Genomic DNA, 26680 nt, shown 5'->3' with positions numbered 1-26680 from the left:
AGAGGGCCAGACCGTTATAAATAGGGAAGCAGGTTGTTTACCACGACAGTAGAAGTGATTCTTTTCTGAAGATATGGTTAAACAATGCAATTTAACAGCCTTTTAACGTGGGATATATATATATATATATATATATATATATATATATATATATATATACATACACACACACATACACATACACACACACTGAGTGGCCAGATTATTATGATCACCCCATCAGTACTTCATTGGGCCTTTTGCCTTCAATAATGCGGCGATTCTTCTTGGCATTGACTCCATGAGTTGTTGAAAGGTGATGCGAGGAATCTGACACCATGCCTGATGAATAGCACTGTCCAGTTCTGTGAGATTTGATGGTTGTGGAACCAGCTGCCTGATGGCTCTTTTAACTTCGTCCCACAAATGCTCAATTGAATTGCGATCTGGTGATTGTGGGGGCCACCTAAGCAAGGTAAAGTCTCCCTCATGTTCTTTTTTTTATATATATTTTATTGATTTTTTACAGAGAGGAAGGGAGAGGGATAGAGAGGTAGAAACATCGATGAGAGAGAAACATCGATCAGCTGCCTCCTGCACACCCCCTACTGGGGATGTGCCCGCAACCAAGGTACAGGAATCGAACCCAGGGCCCTTTAGTCCGAAGGCCGATGCTCTATCCACTGAGCCAAACCAGTTAGGGCTCCCTCATGTTCTTGAAACCACTCCTGCACAATATGAGCACTGTGGCATGGCGCATTGTCTTGTTGGAAGAATCCATCTCCATTGGGATACGCCATCAACATGATAGGATGAACTTGATCAGCAATGATACTTAGGTATGTTGTGCTATTCAGACGTTGTTCCACACGAATTAAAGGGCCCAAATCATGCCAGGAAAACATGCCCCAAACCATAACACTGTCCCCACCAGCTTGAAGGGTTGTACTCATTCATGTGGGGTGCATGCTTTCATGCTGTTTCCACCAAATTCTCACTCTGCCATCTGCATGATGCAACTGGAAACGTGATTCATCGGACCACATGACTTTTTTCCAATGCTCAACTGTCCAATCCTTGTGTTCCTGTGCGAATTGGAGACATTTTATCTTGGTAACTGCAGACAGCAAAGGTGTTCGAACAGGCCTTCGGCTTCCATATCCCATACGATGCAGTGTACGGCTGATTTGCCTACAAGTCAAGTGGTCATAATAATCTGGCCACTCAGTGTGCGTGTGTGTGTGTGTGTGTGTGTGTGTGTGTGTATGATAGTGGTTGCAAGGAGACAACATGCTCAGTTTTTTCAAAAGCTCATTCTTCCTTTTATTGTAAAATCCCCAATTTGGTGAGACTCTTTAAATATGAAGTCTGGACATTTGAGTTCACAATTTCACCCAATTTGATAACTATGATTCCAGAAATCTTTCCATCTGTGTGTTCTTGGGCTTTTGAGTCACGTGTGACTTTGATAGTATAAGATAAGCATTTCTGGTTTATAGTATTGACTATGAGGAGATTAAAGGCACAGTGGGTTATATCAACTATTTTACTTTTTTATTGATTTATAAGAAGTGATTCAAAATAGGGTGAAAAATCTTTGTCATTTTACTAGTTAAAACCTTTAAGCCTGGCTAGTGTGTCTCCGTGGTTGAGCACTGACCTATGAACCAGGAGGTCATGGTTTCATTCCCAGTCAGGGCACATGCCCGGTTGTGGGCTCAATCCCCAATAGGGGCTGCTGTGCAGGAGACAGCTGATCACTGATTCTCTGTCATCATTGATGTTTCTATCTCTCTCTCCCTCTCCCTTCCTCTCTAAAACCAATAAAAATATATTTAAAAAATAAAATCTTTAAGTATAATAAAAATAAATGAATAAAATTGATGAAGAATGAATTTTTACATAAAATTGCATGTCTTTATCATTGCCAATCAGTCACCAAAAATATTTTTAAGAACCCACTGGGTGTTATAATCGATTTAATTCCCTAAATATCAAGTCAGAAACTGGTTTTAAGCTCCAGGATCTGGAATATAGCTATTAAAAATGAAAAAGTCCACCAGGTTCATTTTGAAGGTAAAACCTGGAAATGGTGTACAAAACTGAAATATTAGGCAGCTATTGTCAAAGTCAGAAAATTTATGTTAAATTTTCAAATCCACATTTAAGTGTGCTGCTAAATTCCTGTAGTGAAGGTTGGTATTTATTCTGAAAATAGTTATAACATCTGTACAGACACACATCTTTCACTCTTGTGACCAAAGATTTTGTTCATGAGTCTTATTTTTTCAAGTCCTACTTTTTTTTAACTGTCTATCATGGACAACATCTGCATGTCTTTGAAAACTTATAAAGTCCTGTACTCTGAAAAACCTTATGGGAAATACTGATTAAAAGTTTATTTATGTGCATGTGTGTTTTTTTAATTTTGATTTTAAATACATTTTGGAAAGAATTTAGATGGTTTCAAATTAAGAAACAGATAATTTTTTTTCTTATAAACTCTTTTAGCTTACTATCAATTGAGGGAATCATGACAAAGAAAATTAGAAATGCAGTCTTTGGCATTCTATATCATGCAAATTTTGGTTAGAAATAAGGTAGCATATTGGAACAATTAAATGTATGACTTTAATAGGTTCAGATTCTCTATTGTTCATCAAATACAGAAAGTAAACTAACTCTGTTTAATGTTCTATACAGCTGTAACAGTGTTCTTGACAAAGATTTTTAAATGAAGGAATATGCCATCTTACTAAGGAAAAAAATCCCTTAAAAACAAATACTATGGTCAATGACTAGCCATAAAGTATTTCAAAGTAAAATTATACACACACACATAACCTTTTTTCTTTCCAAGTAGAGAATCCAACTTATGCAGAGCTTACTGCACATTTGCAGTTTGTGTAAATGAGTTTCAGGCTGTGGAGTCAGATTCAGGAGGAAGGAAGGAAGGAAAGTTTTCATTGTCAACACCTGATGAAAAATGTCAGTTGTTGACTATATACCAAAATGGTCAACCTAGAGAATGATTTAAATTTTTCGTATTAAAATTGTGAATTTTTTTTCTTCAAAAGCAACCCATAGATAATTTTTTTTAACTTTCAAAAAACTTTATAGTGAAGAATGTGAATTATATATAAAAGTAGCCATGGTATAGTATAATAAGCACGTATATATCCCTCATCAAGATTTTACTATCCTATATAATAAAAGCCTAATATGCAAATTGACTAACGATGGAACGACTGGTCGGTGGGGGAGCGGGGCCTGAGAGCGGGCGGCACCAGGCCAGCCAAGGTGGGTGCCAGCGGGCAGAGGGAGGGGACAGTGATCGGGGGGCAACAAGCGACCTGCAGCAGTGGAGGGGTGATGGAGGTGCGGGGCCGGAGTTGCCCCTTGGTGGTCATTGTGCTCCCACAGGGGGAGCGCTACTTAGCCACAAGCTGGGCTGATGGCTCGCAAGCACAATGGTGGTGGCGGGAGCCTCTCCTGCAGTGCTAAGAATGTCCCACTTGCTCCCAGGGGGAGGGGAACGAGCCTAAGCTGTCAGTCGGACATCCTCCAAGGGCTCCTGACTTTGAGAGGTCACAGTCCTGGCTGAAGGACACCTCCCTCCCTCGAGTGTATGAATTTTCATGCACCGGGCCTCTAGTTTTTAATAATTTGCCATATTTGTTTCACTTTTCTTTTTTCTTTTCTTCTTCTTTTTTTTTTTTGCTTGAAATATTTTAAAGTAAAATACATACATTTCATGTTATTTTTAAAACCTGGAAATTTTAGATTGTCTTGATTTATTGAAAGAGACCTGTTCATTTTTTGAGGTTTTTATCTATCTCTGAAATTTGAGTCACGTACAAATTCTTATGGAAGGATGGTGGTATTACCATGTACACATTCAGGCAGTGGTTCTCAACCTTCCTAATGCCGCGACCCTTTAATACAATTCCTCATGTTGTGGTGACCCCCAACCATAAAATTATTTTCGTTGCTACTTCATAACTAATTTTGCTACTGTTATGAATCGTAATGTAAATATCTGATCTGCAGGATGTATTTTCATTGTTTGCGACCCACAGGTTGAGAACCGCTGAGAGATGAAAGTTTGCTCTGGCTGGTGTGTCTCGGTTGGGTGGCATTGCATGCATTGAAAGGTTCCTTTTGGTGCATGGGATGCCGATCAATGTTTTGCTCTCACATCAATGTTTCTTTCTTCCTTTCTCGCTCTAAAAAAAAAATCAATAAAAATATTTAATAAACAAACAAATAAATAGAGGAAAGTTCTATTTGTGGTGAAGTTTAAGAAAGCCTCAACCAAAAGGCAGAGGTTTTCTGACTTGAGAACCCAAAGAATGTTCTATCCTTGATTAATTTGATTTAAATTTTAGCTGCCATCTAGCTGTGTCCTCTATATCCAGAGTTATATACTGATTGAACTCCATTTCTGTTGGTTTAGTATAACTCATTCGTGTCTAAAGATTTCAGCTTCGCCAGTTGAGAGCAATCATTTTAAAGGAGTTTTTAAAAGGTTCCCATTTTAATACTGTTTCCCAGTTGATGTATTAGTGTTGCTTGCCTACGAGTGTGTGTAGTTAGTGATTTTACTAATAGAATAAAACTATTCTATTTTACTAATAGAATAGACTTCCTTTTATGTTCAGAAGTAGCAAGAAGCTGTCCTCTTTCTCCACCTCCCAAGAAGGGAAGTTAGTTGATGCTGGAGGAAGCAGAGCATTGAGTTTAATGTAGTGATTAAACATGAAAGCCATATATCAAATCTCAGGAGAAACATGCTTTTGAAAGCAGCAGAGAACTGTGGCGCATATTGCATGATACGCTATGTAAACAGAGCCCTGGAGGTCAGTGTGTGGATGCAAACCAATTAAATAAAGAACTTACTGGCTTTGCTTTCTGTCATTTGGTTGGGGAGGATCACAAGTTAACTTGCCCAGGGTTGAAGTGCAAACTTTGCTTGAAGAAGCTAGGCACCTTTGGAAATTTCATTAACTCTTTCAATTCACTAACAAGTTTTTTGTTGTTGTTGTTTTTTTAAAAATAATTTAACTGAAGTCCCTAGGAAATTAAAAACAAAAAAACATCCCCATCAGCAAAGGTGCTAGTGATCAGTAGAATGGAAGAGAAAGCAGAGGACGAACTGCTGAAATGACCAGAGTCGGCTGTGTAGTCAGATTTCAAGAACATGCATATGTCTTTGAAAAACAACCCATTTGGAAAAGCAGAGCTCTTGCAGAATAACTGAAAAAAGATGTTTTTCTCTTCTGAATTCTGAGTGTGAGACAAAAGATATAGTTGGAATTTACTAGTCACTACATAACATCAGGATATTGTTATTTCTGTTCTGTTAAAATAGAATAGCTTTCTGACCAAGAAAAAGCTGGAGTCTATAACTGTATATTCAGGTTAACCCAGTGTCTCATTCTGTGGTCCCAACCTTCTCAGGCAATGTTTGGATGAGAAAATGAAATACCAAGTTAAATGGTATAGTTTCATGGTCCATAAACATTGAAAACAAAGATTCCCCCCCACCCCTGTCCCGAGCCAACATGACTTTACAGAGTATGTGGTGGACGTACGCATAGTACAGAATAGGGTCATGTTGGCTTGGGAAAGTGAATAAGCTTGTTTAGTGCTGTTGATTCTGGGCTGCTTGCAGTAGGTATGCTAAGGAAATGGATTCATAGAACATACCAACGGGAAGGTATAAAATTTCATGAAAGCAAATTATGGAGGATTAAGAAACCTAATGAGCATGGTTTAGTGTGGAGAGTGGAGGAGGGAGTTCACTATTAAATAGAGCCCAAGAGTGTACAAGGTTAGAAGATCCTAAAAGACACCATAATAAAAGGCACAACAGAATGTAATTATCCTGAAGGGGAAAAAAACCTCCAAGGAACAAAAAGCAGCCAATGTCGCTTTTAAGATCTGCAGTTAAAAAGGAATCTACACTAGGGTAAGGAAATCAAAGAATATAATCAGTTAAAGCTTGAGGCAAAAGCATAAGGGTAGTGACAAATAAAGTAGGCTGATAATGCTGGTCACTAAGTTGAAGGGAAATGAGGAATTTGGATGTAGTACAAACTAGAGTTTTGAAAGTTTACAAGTAAATGAGACAATCTACCTAACATAGTGAACCTTTCTCAAGAAATGTTTATAAGGAAAACATTTTCAGGTCTTATAAGTGTGAGAATATGTTGACAACACTTTTTAATTGCTGCAAATCAATTTTGTCATTTTAAATTTAACTGTGGAGGCCTCATAACATGGAAGAACAAGTAAATATAAATCTTTATGAGAATATTGAAATCTGTCTTTGGGCATCATTCACTAATTGAAATGACTATTCATTAATTCAACATGTATTTATTAAGGAATACTATATGCCAGATGCAGTGATTATAGCTGTGAACAGGGAAGATAAATTTCTTCTCTCATGGAATTTTACAGCTAGTTGGTCCATTATATAAATTCACTGGGGTTCTTAGCATTTTTAGCTGAGAAGGGCTAACAAGGTTAAATTTAGATCCAGATGGTGAATTAAATCTTGATATTTGAACATAAGCTAATATATTTTAGATTTTGACAAATTCACCTTTCTTTACTTTATTCAAACCATATCACTTGTTTTCCTTCAACTTTTAAGAGAATGGCTTAATAATGCTAATGATTAGTGTGTAGTTTTTCTATACCTTTTAATAAGGAGTGACAGTTCACATTTCATTATCATTAAAAGAGATTAACTTAGAAGAATAGCAAATGTTTTCGAATACTGTTCTCTTCTTCACATTCATTCATTCACTTATTATTTTACTGGATCCTATTCAAGGTTGGCCTGAAAAATCAGGCAACGTTTTCGATAACAATCTTACTGGATTGTGTAGAAACAAGTAGAGGGAACAAAGCCCTCCATCTCTTTTCATAAACTAATTTAAAGACCAGGAAGCAGCAAGGCATGGTGGCTAAGTGCAGAGGTTTTGGGTCAGATAGATTTAAATGAAGTTTCTCCTTAATTCTAATAATTTTCAATTAGTTTTCTTGAATTTCATATACACCATTATGTAACATACTTACATTTGCATTCTTTTCCTTTTAAATTTAGAATTAGAACATTTAAAGCTATGACTTTTTTTTAAAATTAAATCTTTAGCTGAATCCTAGTATTATATTTTAAATAGTTGCAGTTTTGATTTTCTTTTGGACATATGATTATTTAGGAAAGTGTCCAAATTTTTCTACTTTTCTTTGTAATTTTCAGTTTCATTGTTTGGTGGTCAAAGAATGTGGCCTTACTGCTTTTTATGGCATTTATCACCCACTATAATTATTTGTGTGGATTTCTTCTTTCTTTCCAAGTCTGTGAGTTTCTTGAAGGGAAGAACTATGTCTTACTCATCTTTTTTTTTTTTTTTTTTTTTTTTTTTTTTTTTTTTTTTTTTTTTTATTTTTTTTTTATTTTTTTTCCTCTTAAAGTATTACAAAGGGTATTACATAAGTATCCTTCCCCCCCCCCCCCCGCCCTTGACAAACCACTACCCTCCCTTACCCCCCAGTGTCTTATGTCCATTAGTTATGCTTATATGCATGCATACAAGTCCTTCGGTTGATCTCTTACTCCCCTCCCTCCTGCCCCCCAACTCTCTCTGGCCTTCCCACTGCAGTTTGACAATCAGTTTGAGGCAGCTCTGCCTCTGTATCTATTATTGTTCAAAAGTTTGTAATGGTCTTTATTATCCATGAATGAGTGAGATCATGTGGTATTTTTCCTTCATTGACTGGCTTGTTTCACTTAGCATAATGCTCTCCAGTTCCATCCATGATGTTGCAAATGGTAGGAGTTCCTTCTTTTTAACAGCAGCATAGTATTCCATCGTGTAGATGTACCACAGTTTTCTAATCCATTCATCTACTGATGGGCACTTAGGCTGTTTCCAGATCTTAGCTATGGTGAATTGTGCTGCTATGAACATCTGGGTGCATATATCCTTTCTGATAGGTGTTTCTGGTTTCTTGGGATATATTCCTAGTAGTGGGATCACAGGGTCAAATGGGAGTTCCATTTCCAATTTTTTGAGGAACCTCCATACTGCCTTCCATAGTGGCTGCACCAGTCTGCATTCCCACCAGCAGTGCACAAGTGTTCCTTTTTCTCCACATCCTCTCCAGCACTTGTCGTTTGTTGATTTGTTGATGATGGCCATTCTGACAGGTGTGAGATGGTACCTCATTGTTGTTTTGATTTGCATCTCTCGGATGATTAGTGACTTTGAGCATGTTTTCATATGTCTCTTGGCTTTCTGAATGTCCTCTTTTGAAAGGTGTCTATTTAGATCCTTTGCCCATTTTTTGATTGGATTGTTTATCTTCTTTTTGTTAAGTTGTATGAGTTCCCTATAAATTTTGGAGATTAAGCCCTTATCCGATATGACGTTGGCAAATATGTTTTCCCACGAGGTGGGTTTTCTTGTTGTTTTGTTGATGGTTTCTTTTGCTGTGCAGAAGCTTTTTATTTTGATGTAGTCCCATTTGTTCAGTTTCTCTTTAGTTTCAACTGCCCTAGGAGCTGTATCAGTGAAGAAATTGTTTTGGCATATGTCTGAGATTTTGTTGCCTTTGTATTCTTCTAGAATTTTTATGGTTTCCTGTCGTACATTTAAGTCCTTTATCCATTTTGAGTTTATTCTTGTGTATGGTGTAAGTTGGTGGTCTAGTTTCATTTTCTTGCATATGTCTGTCCAATTTTCCCAACACCATTTATTGAAGAGACTATCTTGGCTCCATTGTATGTTCATGCCTCCTTTGTCAAAAATTAATTGAGCATATTGGTTCGGGCTAATTTCTGGACTCTCTATTCTATTCCACTGATCTATATGTCTGTTCTTGTGCCAGTACCAGGCAGTTTTGAGAACAGTGGCTTTGTAATACAGCTTGATATCTGGCATTGAGATCCCACCTACTTTGTTCTTTCTCAGGATCGTTGCAGCTATTCGGGGTCTTTTTTTATTCCAGATGAATTTTTGGAGAGTTCGTTCTAGATCTTTGAAGAAGGCCATTGGTATTTTAATGGGAAGTGCGTTGAATGTATAGATTGCTTTGGGTAGTATGGACATTTTAATGATGTTGATTCTACCAATCCAAGAACATGGTATGTTCTTCCATCTGTTTATGTCTTCCTCTATCTCTTTTTTCAACGTCCTGTAGTTTTCTGAGTAGAGGTCTTTAACCTCTTTAGTTAAGTTTATTCCTAGGTATCTTAATTTTTTTGGTGCGATGGTAAATGGGATTGTTTTTCTGATCTCCCTTTCTGAAAGTTCACTGTTGGTGTATAGAAATGCCTCAGATTTCTTGGGGTTAATTTTGTATCCTGCTACATTGCCAAATTCATGTATTAAGTCTAGTAGCTTTTTGATGGAGTCTCTAGGGTTTTGTATGTATAATATCATGTCATCTGCAAATAAGGACAGTTTTACTTCCTCTTTTCCAATTTGGATGCCTTTTATTCCTTCTTCTTGCCTAATTGCAATGGCTAATACTTCCAGTACTATGTTGAACAGGAGTGGTGAGAGTGGGCATCCCTGTCTTGTTCCTGTTCTTAGGGGAAATGGTGTTAGTTTTTGTCCATTGAGTATGATGTTGGCAGTGGGCCTGTCATATATGGCTTTTATTATGTTGAGGTATGATCCTTCTATTCCCACCTTTCTGAGAGTTTTTATCAAAAATGGGTGTTGGATTTTGTCGAATGCTTTTTCTGCATCAATTGATATGACCATGTGGTTTTTTTCTTTCAATTTGTTTATGTGATGTATCACATTTATTGATTTACGGATGTTGTACCATCCTTGCATCTCTGGGATGAATCCTACTTGGTCATGGTGTATGATCCTTCTGATGTACTGCTGGATCCGATTTGCTAAGATTTTGTTGAGGATTTTGACATCTATGTTCATGAGGGATATTGGCCTGTAATTCTCTTTCATTGTGATGTCTTTACCTGGTTTTGGTATTAGGGTGATGCTGGCTTCATAGAATGAGCTTGGAAGCGTTCCTTCCTCTTGAATTTTTTGTAGTAGTCTGAGGAGGGTAGGTTTTAGTTCTTCCTTGAATGTTTGGTAGAACTCCCCTGTGAAGCCGTCTGGCCCTGGGCTTTTGTTTGCTGGAAGCTTTCTGATGACTGCTTCAATTTCTTCCATAGTTATTGGCCTATTGAGGTTTTTAGATTCTTCCTGATTGAGTTTTGGAATGTTGTATTTTTCTAGGAATTTGTCCATTTCCTCCAGGTTGTCCAGTTTGTTGGAGCAGAGTTGCTCGTAGTATTGTTTAACAATCATTTGTATTTCTGTGGGGTCTGTTGTTATTTCGCCTCTATCATTTCTGATTTGGTTTATTTGGGACCTCTCTCTTTGCTTCTTGGTGAGCCTGGCTAGGGGTTTGTCAATCTTGTTTATCCTTTCAAAGAACCAGCTCTTGGTTTCATTGATTTTCTGTATTGTTTTTTTGGTCTCTATTTCATTGATTTCTGCTCTAATCTTTATTATCTCCTTCCTTCTGCTCACTCTGGGGTTTTCTTGTTGCTCTCTTTCTAATTCTTTGAGTTGTAGAGTTAGATGATTGACTACCATTTTTTCTTGTTTTTTGAGATAGGCCTGTAGAGCTATAAACTTCCCTCTCAGGACTGCTTTCATTGTGTCCCAGAGGTTTTGGATTGTTGTGTTTTCATTGTCATTAGTGTCCAGGATGTTTTTAATTTCTTCTTTGATGTCATCGGTAACCCAATCAATATTTAATAACATGCTATTCAGCTTCCAAGTGTTTGAGTATTTTGGGTTGTTTTTATTGTAGTTTATTTCTAACATTATGCCATCGTGGTCTGTGAAGAAGCTTTTTATGATTTCAATCTTCTTGAATTTGTGGAGACTTTGCTTGTGACCCAATATGTGGTCTATTTTTGAATATGTCCCATGAGCACCTGAGAGGAATGTATATTCCGCAGCTGTGGGGTGAAGTGTTCTGAAGATGTCAATTAAGTCCATCTGATCTAGTGAGTCATTTAGGATTGCTGTTTCTTTGCTGAGTTTTTGTCTAGCGGATTTATCCAGTGATGTCAGTGGTGTATTAAAGTCCCCTACTATGATTGTATTGTTGTCGATCTCTCCCCTGATATCTTCCAGAAGTTTTCTTATGTATGTGGGTGCTCCTGCATTGGGTGCATATATGTTTACCAGGGTTATATCTTCTTGTTGTATTGATCCCTTTAGTATTATGAAGTGGCCTTCCTTATCTCTGGTTATGGCCTTCACTTTGAGATGTACTTTGTCAGATATAAGTATTGCTACCCCAGCTTTCTTTTCCTTTCCATTTGCGTGAAAGATATTTTTCCATCCCTTCACTTTCAGTCTGTGTGAGTCCCTTCTAATGAGGTGGGTCTCTTGTAGACAGCAGATGTATGGGTCATGTTTTTTTATCCATTCAGCCACTCGATGTCTTTTGGTTGGAGCATTTAGTCCATTTACATTTAAAGTTATTATTGAAAGGTATTTGTTTGTAGCCATTTCTTTTTGTGTGTGTGTGTGTGGCTGTTTTCTTTCTGAGCTTGATATTTCTTCTTTTTACACCAGTCCCTTTAGCATTTCTTGCATGGCTGGCTTGGTGGTGATAAACTCCCTTAGCCCTTTTTTGTCTGTGAAGCTTCTTATTTCCCCTTCAATTTTGAATGATAGCCTTGCTGGATAGAGTATTCTTGGATTCAGTCCTTTGCTTTGCATCACTTTGTAGATTTCCGTCCATTCTTTTCTGGCCTGATGTGTTTCTGTTGAGAAATCATTTGATAATCTAATGGGAGATCCCTTGTATGTTACTTTCCGTCTCTCTCTTGCAGCCTGTAAGATTCTCTCTTTATCCTGAACATTTGCCATGGTAATTATGATGTGTCTTGGTGTGGGTCTTTTCGGGTTCACCTTGTTTGGGACTCTCTGGGCTTGTGTGACTTTTTTCTTCCCCACCTCAGGGAAGTTTTCTGATATTATTTCTTCGAATAGGTTTTCTAATCCATGTTCATCTTTCTGTTGTTCTGGCACCCCTATTATTCGTATGTTGTTTCGTTTCATGTTGTCCCAAAGCTCCCTTAGGCTCTCCTCCTGTCTTTTAATTTTTTTCTCCATTTGCCGTACAGTTTGAGTGTGTTTTGCTTCCTTGTCTTCTAATTCACTAATTCGGTCCTCCGCTTCTCCCAGTCTACTGTTGATACTTTCAATGGAGTTTTTTATTGAAGCTATGTCACTCTTCATTTCTTCTTGGGACTTACTTAAGTTGTTGATTTTTTCATCTGTTTCTTCTAGCTTCTTGCATAAGTAGTTGAGTTTTTCATCTGTTTCTTCTTGCTTCTTGAACATGTGGTGCATGTACTCTAGGAACCTTATTCTGAATTCTTTTTCCGTCATGTTGCATATCTCTGTCTCACTTAGCTGCTTTTCTGGCGAGTCCTCCTTTTCTTTCCTTTGGGGGTTTCTTTGCCTACCCATGTTTGATCTCGCTGACATATGTAGATGTTGAGGTGTTCAGTGGCTGCTCCCTGGGTGGCAGGGGCTCCTTGGGTTGTGGTTGCTGCTCAGACGGTTGCGGTAGCAGCTGCTTTCCAGTTGGCAGCAGCTCCTCTGGTGGGTGTTGTTCACAGCTGTGTTGGCTCTTCTGGCTGGTGGGGGGAGGCTTCACGTACAGTTGCTGTTCCACAGACAGAGGGTGTGGTGATCAGGAGGCTGTGGTGATCAGGAGGCTGCGGTGATCAGGGGGCTGCTGTTGCTTGGATCTGCTGCGTTGATTTAAAGGCACAAAATACAACAGAGCAAGGCACAACGTACCAGGCACTGAACACAAGTATATTCACAATATTAATAACTCCAAATAAAGGTGACCAACCGAATTAAGAGAATTAGGGGATAAGGGAGAAAGAAGAGAAGAAGATAAAAGAGAGAACAGAAAAGAAAAATAAGAAAAAAACAAACAAAAAAGGAGTGCAAAAATAGAATTGGGAAAAAAGAGGGGGGAAAAAAGAGAGCGAAAAAAGAGAATGAAGTAGAAGTGGGGAAGAGACTCCCCGTATGAGGAGCAAACTCCAATAGAACTGCCACTAATCTCAACAAATTCCAGCAACAGATCCCTGGAGATGAATGCAAACTACAAACCACCAATAATATCCAGAGGGGTAAGGGAAAACAGAAGCACAAAAATAGCTGGGGTGGGGTGGGGGAGGGAAGGGAAAAACCAGCAGAAAAAAAAAAGAAAAAGAAAAAGAAAAAGAAAAACAACCTCACAACCAGTCCTAAAAAAGAAGAAAAAACACAAAACAAAACAAACAAACAAATTTAAAAAAAAAAAAAAAAAAAAAAAAAAAAAAAAAAAAAGCCCAATATATTCAACAATCAAGAAAACAATAGAAAGATAAGAGAGAAAAAAAAAATGGTTGGAAAGTGAAGAAGGATAAAGAATAGGTGTATAAGGATTTAGAGCAGTAGATTGGAAATAGGATATATAAGTAGGGTGGAATTAGACAGGGGGTAAAAAGAGGGAATTGGGAAGGTCTGGAGCAGGAATAGGGTAAGAGAAACAGGACACCAAAAGGGGAAAAGTAAGGAAGAGGGTTTTAGCAAAGAGGTGGAATTGAGATAGGGAAAATTAATGCTAAAGGAACGATGAAAATAGAATGGAGAACACTAATCCCAAAAGAAAATAAAGAGAAAATAAAATGGCACTTTAAAAAATGGTAAAATGGTAGGAGTAATAATACTGGTTAAAAATAAAAATGTGGTAATTGAAAGGGTAAAATCAGGTGATGGAAAAAGAAGAAAAAGAGAAAAAAAAATTGGTTTCTTAGTAAAAAGGTGAAAAAATTAAAAAGAAAAAGAAAAAGAAAAAATTTGCAGTAGTGATGGTCTTTCGGTTCTTCTACTCTTCAGCCTGGTTCGCCTTGGTCCTGCCAGGTATTTAGGAGAGTGTTGCCTGCATTACACTGTTCCTCCGTGTTGTAAATCACAGTCCTGATTTTAAAGCAGGCCGTATTTGTGATCCAGTCTGCCTTAATTTGTATTCCCCTAAGAGTCAGTTTGTGGCTCAACCTCTGGGTGGCAGTGTTTTTGGGTTGGCCTCTGAGGCTATACAGCTTCTCTATCCTTTTTTAATCCTTACCCTGCTCTGTGTTGTTGATGGGACTGAAAATCCCTCTATAGGCCAGACCCTGGTAACTCCCAGGGACTAATCAGCTTGTTTTAGTCCTTTATCTCATACAGGGTGGAATCTGGGTGTGGCTGTGCTCCTTGCCTGGGGGGCTGGGGGGAGGAATTCCACCCTCTGGAGGAATGGCTGCCCCAGTCCTGGGCCCAGGGGGGTCTCAGCACTCAATTCGCTGCCACCTCCTCCGGCTCCCCCTCTTTCCTCAGCCTCTCCCCAGATTCCCCTCGTCTGCACCTTCACCCTCTCTTCAGCACAGGTGAGTGTCTGTATCCGAACTGTCCTATGAGCAGGGTTCAGTGAAAACAAAGAAACAGACAAACGCCGGCCGGCCGCGGAAACGCTCCTCTTACCGGTCTGGGAAACGCTCCTCTTACCAGCACTGCATGGTCTGGGAAACGCTCCTCTCTTATGGGCACTGCACGGTCTGATCAGTTCCTCAGGATGCCCCCTTTAGTCTCAGTTCTCCGCAATCACAAAATCCAAATCTCAAATCTCCTGGCGCCAGCAAACCCGCGGAACTCCTTACCCTGGTCAGGGTCTGTGTCTGTCCCAAGAGACGCGGCTGTCTGCCATGCGGTCTCCCTCCGACCCTCTGGGCTCAGGTCTGGCAAACTTTCCTGCCCAGATCCCTGGTTTTTAACCTTTCCAGGGGAGGTCTGCCCTTCCAGGCTGCAAGCCGTCTCACCAGCTGAGTAAATTTGCCAATTCGGGGTGGGTGTTATTAGTTTCAGCTGCTTACTCCGTTTGCTCCGGGACAAGACCTGGGACGCGTCTGCCTATATCGCCGCCATCTTGCTTCCTCCCTCCTGTCTTACTCATCTTTATAATTTTGGTATCTGATTATAAATAGTCAATAAATAAGAATTCCGTGGGTTTGGGAATCTTGGTCTGTTCTACTCCCCCATTGTGATAGAAATGCTTAACTAACGAACACAGATTTATTCTTTCTTTTCATAGTGTAGAGTTGTTGGGAAGTGGCTAGTGGCCAGGGATTAAAATTTCCAACCTTTTTGCATCTCTGAGAGGACATATGACAAAATCTCCCAGTGGCGTTTATGTCATTTCTGGGTGAATGGGATTAAGTATCCAATGCACTTCCCCACATTTCTCTTCATCTTCTGAGTTTACATTAGAGGTACACATTGAACATAATGGCATCAAAATATGGAAGAAGTCTGGATCCTGAGTCATACTTGGAAGAGATCCACTCTAGAGAGCCCTTCATCAAAGAATACCTTATTTGGGTTTTATAGAGAGAGAAATAAACATTTATTGTAATAAGCCACTGAGATTGTGCCATGTTCATTATGGCAGCTAATGTTACATAACCTGACTAACTCAGGACCTAGAATACTCCCTGGAAAATATTGGTACTCATTGATTATTGTTGGATAAATGATAAAATTAATGGCTAGGGATTATGTTATCTAACCTGAAGATGGTTCTTTAAACTAAGGATCCTACAAATATAGTATACTAGAGGCCTAGTTCATGAATTCGTGCACAGGTGGGGTCTCTTGGCCTGGTGGACGATCGGGGCTGATTGGGGCTGACCAGCAGGGGGGTGGGTCGGGGTGGGGGGAGGGACCGCAGGAGGTTGGCTGAGAGACTACAGGAGGTTGGTTATTGGAGCGCACTGACCACCAGGGGGCAGCTCCTGCATTGGTGGTCAGTGTGTGTCATAGCTATCAGCTGGTCGTCTGGTTGTTCGGTCATAATGGTCGCTTAGGCTTTTATAGATATAGATTATATTCTATGTAATCAACAAGCCTATCAGTGATTATTACAAAAAACGGTGACTTAGCCCTTGCTTGGTAGCTCAGTTGGTAAGAGCATAATCCTGATATGCCAAGGTTGTGGGTTTGATCCCCTGCCAGGCACATATAAGAATCAACCAATGAATGCATAAATAAGTGGCACAACAAATCTCTCTCTCTCTCTCTCTCTCTCTCTCTCCCCCCTCCCTCCGTCCCCTCCCTCTAAAATAAAAAAAAGTGGTGAGTTAAAACAATAATAATTTATTCATATACACATGTCTATGGGTTGGTTGGGAGTTGGCTGACATAGGCTGGTCCCAGGTTGGGCCCAGGTCTGCTCTATGAGTCTTGTCATTGATGATAAAAGAGAAAAGTGTAAGTCCAACTCTGCAAGTCTGTCTTTGCATCAGGTCTGGTCTGCTAGCATCCCATTGGCCAAGCGAGTGCCAGGGCCAAGCTCAAAGTAAAGAACTGCTGAATCTCATGGTAAGGAATATAAAGGTAGGAAGGGGAAAAGAATAGGAGCCAATAATTGATTCTACAACATTAGAATACCATGTGCTTAGATCAATTATTTAGTAAAAATATTTACAAAATTAGAGTGATTATGTTTTTAAAGTGGGGTCCAGTTCCTTTATAATCGCATTTTTGGTACCCTAACTTCAGAGATGATATTAATGGATATATAGTGATGAAAATATTTGTATAATGCTTTATTGTTTAAAAAGTGCTTTAATGAATCTTACTAAGTATGAGACTCACAAAAAACTTAGTAAGATCCCCAGGGTTATTTTTACCAGGGAAGGAACTGTGATAGAAAAAGGCTAAGAGACTCGCTTAAGGCCACATAGCTCGTAAATGGCCAATCTGGTATTGGACTTCACATTTCTAAGTTGCAAACATTATGTCCTTTTTATTAGATCATAAGACATTTCTTTCAATGAGCAAATTTTGTTTTTATTTTAATTTTTCTATTATTAGCTTTTTATTTTTCTATAATTACTATGTATCTATCATCTATCTATCTATCTATCTATCTATCTATCTATCTATCTATCTAAAAGACTAATATGCAAAGTGTCCCCTTGGGGGTTCAACTGGGAGTTCGATCACCCACTATAACGTGCTCTGACCACCAGGGGATGGCGTGGAATGAAGGAAGTCCCCGGATGGCAGCCGGAAAGCCCTGATCAGCCCTGATTGCTGGCCAGGCCTAGGAACCCTACCCATGCATGAATTTCGTGCACCAGGCCTCTAGTATTTAATAACTGTTATATAGTAAAAGTTATAATTTTTTCCACTCAAACTTAACATAATAATATGATTATAAACACGCCTTGAAAATACAAAGTATAATACAGATTTATATATGACTACAATGTGGCCATTAGTAAGCTATTGATAACGTTTCTGGCAGTTTCCCAAGAGGCCTCAAAAGATAGCATTAATTGCTTTGGTGACTTTTCTTTGTTCCACTATCTGGTCTTAAACTTTCAGAGTCAGAAACCTAGATGTTTCAGTATCTCTCAGGGAGGGACCCATATTGACAAACCAAAAGACAGATGGATGAAACTAGAATGCCAGTGCATTTGCTTATGATGAAAAATATAATTTTCAATGGCTCAGAACACTTACCAGTGTCTTCTTTATATGCATACAAAGAACTTGTATGCATATATACATAACCCATCGACACAGACAATAGGGTGGTGAAGGCTAAGGGCAGGAGGTGAGAGTGGGCTAGAAGGGGTTAATGGGAGGAACAAGGTGACATATGTAATACTTTCAACAACAAAGATTAAAAAAATAAAAAGATAAAAATGAAAATTTATTCATATCACACCCCTGCTGAAATTTCTTCAATTGTTTCCCATTTCCCTCAGGATAAATCGACTCCTACACAAGGTTTTTAAGCTCTCATGTTCTCTGGTCCCTGCCTGCCTCAAAAAGAAAAAAAAAAGTTCTTTTAAAATAGTTTCAAATGACAATGACTTTTTAGTTCTTTTTATGTCTCAATAAACATTGGTCCTGTCTTTTGTATTATAGAACTGTATTATAGGAAATAACATTTTACAAGAGATTCTTCTGATTTTTCATGAATTTCCCTGAATAGGAAATTTAAAGAAAATATTTGCTTGATGACCACTAATCTTTTAGTGAAATATACACACACACACACACACACACACACACACACACACACACACATATATATATACCATATATATATATATATATATATACCTTGTATATATATCTGTGTGTGTGTGTGTGTGTATATATGTTTTAGAGATTCAAATGCAGTTTTTTAATTAAGAACATAAATGGCTAGATGGCCTATCTAGTATTCAAATGTTGCAAATTAGTAATTTTTTATTCTAGTTGTACTTTTCTGGTTTTGTTGAAATTAAAGATTATTTAATTGACATATATTAAAGACATATTTAGTCAACATATTTTCACACAATAGCATATGGTGATGTTTGTTGAATGTTATTAAGTGAATGAATGATAAGTGAAATCATGTTGAGTTTTGCAAAGAGTTGTATTTTGCCATTTCCAAAATAATAGAATATTTCCACTTATAAAAATAATATTTTTCTTAAAAAATGTGTCTATAAATTATCTTTCATCCAAATAATTTACAGTGGATGAAAGGCCATTATGTAGCTCTACAGCCAATCAAAAAATAGAGTTTTGGGGTATTATTTTAAAATTTTAGATTTAAATTTGTCTCTATGCTGTAATATTCTGTTAAAATTAGTTTTTTCCTGTGTTTTTGTGTTCTAATAGTAAAATATGCTTTTACTGTATGAATGAAAGTGGCATTGAACCTCATTCAAATGTAATCATTATAGTTATCTATGAATTTCTTCACATTTATTGTATTTTGTGGCTGACTTTATATTAAATTTTATCTGCATATTTACCTTTTAAAGTATACTATATAGAAATTTATTCAGTTTTTTTTAACATGGTCTTCTTTTTAATAGCAGTATTTTTTAAAACAATGTTTAGATATGTGACTTTTGATTATTTAATGGGAAACTTGTTGGTTTTTTAAATTTGAAGCAATGTACTAATGTATTTATTTTTCTAGCATAAGATTTTATATTTTTTCACAGTTGCAGAAAAATATTGTGTAGCTAGAACTTAAAATTGACTAGTTTCTAATATATATGCTAATACATAAAAGAAGATAAAATTTCTCCTAATCCAATTTTAAAATCATGTTAAATTTATTCATAATGAAATATCATTTTCCCCCTAAAAGTATTCTGTGTAACACTAACATGCATTTTATGTAACCTAAGAACTTTGGCAAATATAGTCATGTCAGATATGGAGGCAAATAGAACTACATATTATGATGTTCAGTTGAAAACATACATTTTTATAAATGAATGAATGACTGAAAGGGAAATTTTAATGTCAAAATGAATATCATTGTAACAATTAGGAAGTTAAATATAACCATGTTCAATTCCGCAAGTGTTTATTGATTGCAGTCAGGTAAAACTTTGCACATTGCAGTTGAGCAAGCTATTTGTAAATTATCTATATATATAAAAGCCCAGCGACCATTACAGCAGAACAGCCATAATGACCGGTCGCTATTACGCACACTGACCACCAGAGGGCAGACGCTCAACGCAGGAGCTGCCCCTGGTGGTTAGTGCACCCCCACAGTGGGAGTGCTGCTCAGCCAGAAGCTAGGCTTATGGCTGGCGAGTGCAGTAGCAGGGGCAGGAGCCTCTCCCACCTCCGCAGCAGTACTAAGGAGCGGTGAGCCAAGTGGTAAGGAACGAGCAGGCGGGCAGTTAGGAGTGAGGGGTCCTAGATTGTGAGAGGGCGTGGGCCGGGCTGAGGGACTCCCTCCCCATCCTCCCCCTCCATGCACAAATTTTGTGCACCAGGCCTCTAGTCCTATATAATAAAGAGCTAATATGGAAATGGTTGTCACACCCTCACGCCGTAATGGCTCAGACACTAAATACTGGGGAGAGAGGAATGGGGACCAGCTAGGCTGCGGCCAGGGAGAGGGACAAGCTGCCCACCCCACGATCCTGGGTGCCAGTGCCAGTGGCTGTGCCTGTGTCTGCAGCCTGGGAGAAGGACAAGCTGCATGCCCCACGGTCCCCTGCGGCTGTGTCTGGCCTGAGCGAAGCTGGCCCGGGCCCTGGGTGCCTGTGGCTGGCCAGAGGGAGGGAAGCCCAGGTCCCGGGTGTCTGCAGCCAGCCGGAGGAGGGAATCCTGGGTCCCAGGTGCAGGGTGAGGCAGAGGCGGTTAGGGGCGATCAGGCCATCAGGGGAGCAGTTAGGGACGATCAGGCTGGTAGGGGAGCAGTTAGGGGCGATCACGCAGGCATAGGGGTTAGGGGCGATCAGGCAGGCAGGCAGGCGAGCAATTAGGAGCCAGCGGTCCTGGATTGCAAGAGGCAGTCAGACATCCCCTGAGGGGTCCTGGATTGGAGAGGGTGCAGGCCAGGCTGAGGGATGACCCCCCCCCCCCCCCCCCGTGCACGAATTTTGTGCACCAGGTCTCTAGTTTTAGAATAATTTAGTATCTAACAGAAATAACTCTCTGCATAAAAATGTATTACTTTTAGGATATTCTTACACGATTATGATAAACTTGAAAGATAGTCATCTCTCTCTGCTGCTTATCTGTTTATTTTGCAGTTAGTAAGGCCAAGAGAGGTTTTTGATTATCTTGTGCCTGTGTGTCTACACATACCAAGGAAGAAATAATCACAGATCCCAGTGTCAGTTTAATTAATAAGTTGGTCAAACTGTTGCTTTGACAGCTAGTTACTGTTAACAATATTTTAGTACCTATAAACTTCTTGGTGGTATGGGTGAAAATAAAGTGATAATAAGTGAATATTTTTTTCCTAAAGTAGTAAATTGTGTAAATGAACAAAGATGCATTATTAGTAGAATTATTTTAAATTTAAATATATGCAGCTCAATAATAACCAAATTTATTACTTAACTAGAGGCCCGATGCATGAAATTCATGCAAGGGGCTCGGCCCTCTCAGCTCAGGCTTTATCCGGAAGGTCGTCTGGAAGGTAGTTTGGCTGTTTGGTCTAATTAGCATATTATGCTTTTATTATTAACTAGAGGCCCGGTGCACAAAAATTTGTGCACTCGGGGGGGGGGGGGGGGTCCCTCAGCCCGTCCTGTGCCCTCTCACAGTCTGTGACCCCTCGGGAGATAACGACCTGCTGGCTTAGGCCTGCTCCCGGGTGGCAGAGGGCACGCCCAATCCCTAGGTGCAGCCCCTGGTTGGGCTCAGAGCAGGGCTGATTGGGGAGTTGGGGCGCCACCCTCTATCACCCACAGAGCAGGGCCGATCAGGGGGTTGGGGCGCTGCCACTGTCACACACAGAGCAGGGCCGATCACGGGGGTTAGGGCTCTACCCCGTCACACACAGAGCAGGGCCCGGGGGGGGGGGCGTTGGGGCGCCACCCTGTATCACCCACAGAGCAGGGCTGATCAGGGGGTTGGGGCGCTGCACCCTGTCACACACAGAGCAGGGCCGATCACGGGGGTTAGGGCGCTGCACCCTGTCACACACAGAGCCGCAGGGCGATCAGGGGGTTGGGGAGCTCCCCCCTATCAGGCACAAAGCAGGGCTGATCAGGGGGTTGGGACTCCTTCCCCTGTCATGAACAGAGCAGGGCGGATAGGGAGGTTGTGGCCCCGCCCCCTGTCACACACAGAGCCGCAGGGCGATCAGGGGGTTTGAGCGCTGCCCCCTGTCACGCTAATCCTGGTGCCGGGAGGCCTCGCGGCTCTGCTGATCCCGGTGCCGGGAGGCATATTACCCTTTTACTATATAGAATAGATGCCTGGTGCACGGGTCGGGGCTGGCTGGTTTGCCCTGAAGGGTGTCCTGGATCAGGGTGGGGGTCCCCACTGGGGTGCCTGGCCAGTCTGGCTGAGGGGCTGAGGGCCGTTTTCAGGCTGGCGGGTGACTGAAGCTCCCAACCGCTCCTTTTTTTCTTTTTCTTTTTTTTATTCTGGGCCAGCTTTAGCTCTGAGGCCTTGGCTGCTGAAAGCAGGTTTCTGGCCTTTGTTTACCTTCTGTATTTGATACAATGTTGAGGTCTGGCTGGCTGAAGCCCGGCTGACTAAAGCTGGTTTCTGGGGTTTTGTTTAGCTTCTATATTTGCAACATAGTTGCTTAGAGTTGCAGCTGAGAGGCCGGCAAGTCAGGCGGGGGAACGTTGGAGTCTGCCATCACTGGAGCAAGCAAGCCTCCCTGCTCGCTTCAGTGCATGGCTGCCGGCCGCCATCTTGGTTGGCAGTTAATTTGCATAAGGATATGCTGATTAGCCAATGGGATGGGTAGCGGATGTACGGCTAATTACCATGTTTCTCTTTTATTAGATAGGATAGATAGATATGCTTCTATAGATTTTTGGAAAATAAAGACAGTTTAATTATATTCTCACATATGGTTAATTCTAATCTCCATTTTGTAACCAGTTTTTAAGAAAATAATTTTTTATGATTTTTAAAAATAATTTGTAGCTCAGTTGGGTTGAACATCATCCTGATATGCCAAGGTTGTGGGTTCAAGCCCTGGTCAGAGCACATACAATAATCAACCAATGAATGCATAAATAAGTGGAAAAACAAATCTATGCTCTCTCTGTCTCTCAAAAAGCAATAACTAAAAAAGAAAAGAAAATCGCCTTTTAGAAATTCTCCAGTTTGAAAGTACAGTGGGGCCTTGACTTATGAGTTTAATTCGTTCCATGACAGAGCTCGTAACTCAAATTACTCGTATGTCAAATCTTAAAGTGAACGAGTGAGACAAGTGATGCTGGGCTGATGTTGTGGCGTTCACTGTGACGTTCGCTGCGCCAACTAGTGGTGGGGTATCTGAAGCTGGCTCGTAAACCGAATTTTAGCTCGTAACTCAAAGCAAAAAATCGGCCGAGAGATGGCTCGTATCTTGAAAAACTAGTTAGTCGGGACATTTGTAAGTCAAGGCCCCACTGTAATTAGATTAATTCTCATTTTGTAGCCAGTTTACTAGTAAACTTTTATATTCTTTGAAAATACTTCAAATTTGTACATTAGAAATTTAAAAGACACCATGTTTTACATTTATAAAATGATTGGAAGGAACTTACTTTTATACTTTATTCTTACTGCTAGATTTAATAATATTTCTCTTTGAGCATAATTTTTCCAAAAAGATCTTTTTTTCATCTCATATGACTCTTGATATATATGATGCCACCACACAAGCCATGGGACTAGGTAACAGAAAGATCAAGGCTTTTGTATTTTATATGTTATATGCCTTTCTCACTAAGAGTCAATGGAATGGTTTTATATACCATCATCAGAAACAGGAAAGCTATGGGTTAGAAATGTTTTAATTTGTTTTGAATAATTTAGCAGGGCAATCTGGTAAAAGTGACATGATTAATGACTGAGTAAGATTAAAATATTTTCACATTCTGTTTTTAATGACTGCTATCTTAAGTTTCTACTTTAAAATTTATAACTAGTAAAATATTACAGGAAAATATATATCATTCATATTTCACTTGAAGTTGTGTTTTACCTTATCAAATTTTGCCTGCTTTTTAGCCAAAACAGCATAAATTGAAAACAAATTTTAACTGAAACATAGCTTTTGTGCTATTCTTAAGTACATTCTTCAAAGAGTTAATATATATTAGGTTCAGCAGAAAAGAGCTAAGATTATTGTTTTGTTTTGTTTTGTTTTTCAATTAGACAGAGTATCACTTCAGTCAGTACGTAATTTTTAAATTTATCTTTACAACTAGGCCAGTCTTCATCATTTGGAAATAGGCCATTTTAGAAAGTTTAACTATAAATGCTTTATATTTGTACATGTAGGTGGCAAGTGTAACTATTAATGTTGGAGTTTTGCCCATTGATTCCAGTTGTTCTGTCTTTTTTTTTTATCCGGAGATAATGATGTGTATTCAGTCTCTGTCATATTTACTTAGAGGAAGTCTTTTTAATCCCTCATTTTTTTCCTTTACTGAGGTTATGTGTAAATACTACATAAAATGGCAAATGGAAGAAAGTCTGTTTTGTCTAAAGATAACATTCATCTTAAACAAACACATCAGTCTGTCTCTGAAAGCATAATGATTTGAGTTTTGTTTGGTGGGAAAGGAGGAGGATGGATAAGACCAAAGCAAAATATGTTGCAAATTATATGAACTGGTATCAAAGCCCTTTAGAATTGGATACATTTTTCTGATTGTCTCTATTTAAGGGAATCACTCCACCGCCACCTCCACACGGTTTCATTGCTTCTTAACTTCCATCACCACTGGCATATCATTTTATGAAAACTGGGATTCATCTCTGACAGAAATTTGAAGCTAGTCTTTAGTCAGATACCTTATAGCACAATTTTCTAGAAAGCCAGGTATGTAAATGTATAGTTTCATACAGGAAAAAGGAGTATGTTAGTTTGTTTATATCTAATTTTGAAATCTCAAAAAATGGAATAAAATAAATCCTCACCCAAGGATATGTTTATTGATTTTAGAGAGAGGAAAGGAGAAAGGGAGGGAGAGAGAGAGAGAGAGAGAGAGAGAGAGAGAGAGAATGAGAGAAAGAGAAACATCAATGTGAGAGGGAAACATTAATGGGTAAGAGAGAGAGAGTGTGATAGAGAAAGAGAGAAAGAGAAACATCATTGTGAGAAAGAAACATTAATGGGTTGCCTTCTGTAGGCACCCTGATCTGGGATCAAACCCAAATCTAGGTATGTGCCTGACCAGGAATCAAACCTGCGACCTTTTGGTGTAGGGGATGATGCTCCAACCAAATGAGCCAACCTATCTGAGGCCAAATAAATTAATATTTAATTGCTTACTTACATTTATTATGAAGAATAATATATTTGGTATTGTTCCTGCCATCTTGTTTTCCCTTTGTGATCTTGTTCTTTTCTTTCATTTGGTTGGATTGATTAAAATTTTACCCTTTTAAAAAAACTTCTAGTTGTAAGTTAAATAAACTATTTCTTACCTGTTTGCCATTTAACTTAAGGAACATATTTGACCTTGTATTTTTTTGTTAATGTTGGGAATTAATTAAAATCTGTAACTTCTCCCAATACAAGAACTTTAGTACTTTTTTTTTTTTAATATTTTTTTTATTGAGTTTTTACAGAGAGGAAGGGAAAGGGATAGAGAGTCAGAAACATCGATGAGAGAGAAACATCAATCAGCTGCCTCCCTCACACTCCCCACTGGGGATGTGCCCGCAACCAAGGTATATGCCCTTGACCGTAATCGAACCTGGGACCCTTGAGTCCGCAGGCCGATGCTCTATCCACTGAGCCAAACCGGTCAGGGCAAGAACTTTAGTACTTTTAATTTGTCTCTGAGCCCTATGCCCTTAAGCTGCCTCCAATATGGAATTTTTGTAATACTTCTCATTATGCCTCTACTCTGATACAGTTCATTTCCTGAGAATTCCATTAAGTATTTCAGCCACATTGTTAACTATTTAGACTTAACTATTTAATTTTACCTCATTATTTATTCACTAGAGGCCCGATGCACGAAGATTCGTGCAAGAATGGGCCTTTCTTCCCCTGGCTGCTGGCACCGCCTTAGCTCAGGCCGGAGCCACCTTTCTGCCTTCCCACACTGCCCAGAGGCCTGGAGCGGCTGGGGCGGTGCAGAATGCCTGCATATGCAAACCCACCATCTTTGTTGGGTTAATTTGCATACTCTCCTGATTGGCTGGTGGGCATTGCGAAGGTACAGTCAGTTTGCATCTTTCTCTTCTATTAGTGTAGATTGCTGTTTCTTATGTCCTGATCATTCTTAGATCTATTTTTCATTTTGTTGCATTACTTCTTTAGGCATTCCTTTAGAAACTATTTTAGATAGCCAGTTGTGAATTACTTTATACATAGATTATTTATTCACGCTTCTCTTGATATCAAAAGGATTTAAGGAAAAAGACACACACCATTATGCCATTTATTTTCCAAGTGCAAGAATTTGTGAAGAGAACTTGCATGGTTCTAAGATCTTCATGTGTGCTTCCCTTAAGGGTGGACTTTATATTTTTCTTTCAAATGCTACTATGAAATAGTTATTTTTTATAACGATGACTTGAATTTAGTTTATAATTCATATACTAAAAAGATGCTCTTGGAGAGGAAAAAGGGAATTCATTAATTATCATATAAATATGTTAAAAATTTATACTTCAAAATACTTAACAAGCACCTTTCTGTTCAACAAATATACAGTATTGAGTAGGCACATATTAAATACACTACTTGGTTAAATGTATTAAAATAAAGGTATTTTTGCCCAGCCAGTGTGGCTCAGTGTTTGAGTGTAGACCCAGGCATCAAGAGGTTGAGGCTGGATTCCTGATCTGGGCACATGCCCAGGTTGCGGGTTAGATCCCCAGAAGGAGGAGGCAGCCCATCGGGATGATAGTTCTCTCTCATTGATGTTTCTATCTCTTTATCCCTCTCCCTTCCTCTCTCTCTAAAAATCAATAAACACATTATGGAAACAATAAAGTATATGTTTTTCATGTTATAGCTTATATTTGGCGTTTATAATTTTGAGTTTTGCTTTTAAGTATATATTTAAATTAAATTATCATATTTGATCAAATTAGAGTATAAATAGCACCACTTTTTAAATGTCATTATCTATTTT

The 26680-nt window shown here is 39.1% G+C and overlaps 1 protein-coding gene across 3 annotated transcripts in view; it reads left to right on the top strand.

Moving 5' to 3' along the window:
- The window catches only part of MSRB3 (methionine sulfoxide reductase B3), a 192419-nt gene that overhangs the window by 113375 nt on the left and 52364 nt on the right, over positions 1 to 26680 (top strand). The gene's annotated exons all lie outside the window — the stretch shown is intronic.

The sequence above is a fragment of the Myotis yumanensis genome, unplaced genomic scaffold (assembly GCF_028538775.1).
Source record: "Myotis yumanensis isolate MYYU_CA2020_CCGP unplaced genomic scaffold, mMyoYum1.0.hap1 SCAF_3, whole genome shotgun sequence".
Classification (NCBI taxonomy): domain Eukaryota; kingdom Metazoa; phylum Chordata; class Mammalia; order Chiroptera; family Vespertilionidae; genus Myotis; species Myotis yumanensis.
This window is presented reverse-complemented; position numbering and strand designations above follow the sequence as displayed.